The 2,675-nt window shown below is 48.7% G+C and overlaps 1 pseudogene; it reads right to left on the reverse strand.

The window, feature by feature from the left end:
• Positions 1-316: 316 nt before the first annotated feature.
• Positions 317-1,958, reverse strand: LOC103593210 (annotated as a pseudogene).
• Between the last annotated feature and the right edge of the window lie 717 nt (positions 1,959-2,675).

Here is a 2,675-nt window from a genome sequence, read left to right on the forward strand (position 1 = left end):
TTTTGTTTGTTTCAGATCACTAAAAAAGATGCAAGGTTTTCCAATTTGTTTTGTAAAACAGCAAAACTCTTAACTCTTAAGCTTCATAAACAACATTAAATATATAACCAGTATTATTCATACATTTAGATTCTGAAAGTAATAAAAATTTCTTAAAAGAAAAAAAAATTGAAAACTTTCTACAACAACAAAAGATAAATCTGAAAGTTACTCACGTAGAACAGGAATACAGATATGATATGTACTGTGCTCCCTCCAACACCGCCTTGGACACCCACTACTTTTCAAATACAAAGTGGGGAAAGTGCCTCAGATTTCACAAAGGGTGGGAGAAACTGTTGGAATGGAGCCTGGAACGTGCACTGGCCAAGGCACTATTAAGAAGCAGATCTCCAAATCTGGCACTGGCTCTTTCTTCCTCATCTCTCAAAGCCTGGTCATACCAGGATGGGAAAGCACTGGGAACAGTATTATGGATCCCGGCCAAAAACTCCAGGACTTTCATCTTGCTAGTTTCAGCATGGGCTCTTGGACCCCACAGGAATTGATGCCATGGAGGATCACTGTTGGGCGCTTGCTGGTACTCCAGGTACCTTTCCTTTCCCAGATCTTGGGTGATGAGCTTCTTGGGCTCCCCGTAGAAATCATGCTTCTTTCCATCATATATCCCTATCATATTAAGCACTTCCCTGATATATTCTTCAGTGGCAGAGTCGTCCTTCATGAAGATCACACACAGGATGGTCAGCAGGAGGCCAGTCTTGGGCATGATCTGACCACTCTGCCTTGCATCACAGGTGAGACTCAATTTGCTGACAAGTGCATAGCAGTGTCCTTCACTTCAATGCCAAAAGCCAGCACCATGACTTCAGAGGCTCTCCTGAGGATCTCATGGACGTGCTCCCTGTATTTTTGGTGACACACTTCAGCATGTCTTGCCTTGTTATGGGCTCCCTCATGTTATACTTGCACAACATGAACTGCACCGACAAAATCACCTTCTGGTCTATCGGGGTTCTGCACGAAGGATCAGTGTTAGGCGGTGCCTGGGAGGTGCTTGGTCTTTCCTCACCTTAGCTCCTGGCACCTTCATCAGATCTTGTGCATGAAACACCTGCAGATGTAATGGCCGTAGGTGGAGCTCTCCAAGGCCTCCTCGGGAGCCCTGAGAATCACCACCACAAAGAAAAGATGAGAAACTGAGGGTTTTTTTCTTCCACAGCTGCAATGACCTGAGCACTCTGGAGACCCTGAGTCTCACTCCGGCCCTGGCGGCATTTCTCAACCAGCACAGAGCTTGTTTTTATGACCTCGAGATAGGACGGTTCTGGTCAGGGAGTGTGTTCAGGAGATCAGGTAATGTAGGCACCTGGAAGAGGGAGAAAGAGATAGTGTGTGCACCTTCTGCAGGAAGAGACCACCTTTGTTTTAAGCCAAGCTGTCTCACATTCAGGATCAGCATGTCAACGGTTGGCAGGGCCTGGGCCTCCTCCTCCTGCAGCTCTTAAGCTAATCCCCATCAGACCAAAGGCCCCAACTTCCTGAGACACCCACAGGGAAAAATGGGGCTTCTCCACTTGACAGCCCTACCCGTGGTCTCCCAGGGTAGGCCACAGGGGCAGGGAGCTGTGTGGCCACCCTCTGTTGTAGAGACACTCAGTCCTCACTCAGGGTCCTCTCCTTCACTCTGTATAAGGCCTGGGATTTTTCCCTGTGCTGATCTGAGTCCACCAGCTTCAGTTTAAAGTTTTCACTCCTGGAGGTCCCCAGGCAAAATGGAGCACCATTGGGCCTAACAGCCATTCAGAGTCTCTTTTAGTGCTGAGAGGTCGGGGAAGGGTGGATTGGGGCAGGGTGGGGTTCTGGGAGTCCTCCTTTGTTCTTGCAGGTGCGGGTGCTCGCCTTGTCTTTCCGCATACCCTTTCTCCTCTGAAGCCTTGAGGCTGCTCTCCTTCCATGACCAATGAGGTCCTTCGACTGACCAACGAGGCTCTTATCTCTCTGAGACCCTTGAGGTGAAAGTCAGGGCTATTTCATGCTGACAGCTTTGCCCCGGGCCTCTCAGGAATGAAAGCAAGGGTGGGGCTCTGTGCGGGGCCCCTTGGTTCTGGAGTGGGTTGTCCCGTCAAATCTTGGCGTTGTGTGCGGGAGAGGAGGAACAAGGTGTCTTCCTTTCAGCTGCTGCTTCTGTTTGTTTTTGTTGTTGTTGTTGCTGTTGTTGTTGTTTGATTTGATTATGCATATCCATGGAGTACAAAGGCGACCATCACTACCTGTGCCCAAGATGTGATGATCAGGTCAACACTATCAGCATGCCTATAACCAAAAATTGCAATTATACCCCGTATCCTCCACCCACCCTCTCCCCAACCCCTCTCCCCTTCTCGCACTCCACACCTGGCAACCCTAGGTATGTTCTCTCCCTCTGCAAGTCCAATACACCTCTTTGAACTTTCTTTCCTTCCTACTTTCTCTCTTAGCTCCCACATATTAGTGAGGGCATGCGGTATCTTTCCCTCTGTGTCTGGCTTGAATCACTTAACATACTTTTCTGTAAGCTCATCCAGGCTTCTTGGGAAAGACCACATCCCTGAAAGCTCTGAGCTGTTTCCCTACTGCAAAATTTGCAGAGAATGGGCCAAAGTCTCAGACTAGGTGCAGAAGGGGAAGTTGCA

Source organism: Galeopterus variegatus, unplaced genomic scaffold, assembly GCF_000696425.1.
Source record: "Galeopterus variegatus unplaced genomic scaffold, G_variegatus-3.0.2 Scaffold1301, whole genome shotgun sequence".
NCBI classification, from domain to species: Eukaryota; Metazoa; Chordata; class Mammalia; order Dermoptera; family Cynocephalidae; genus Galeopterus; species Galeopterus variegatus.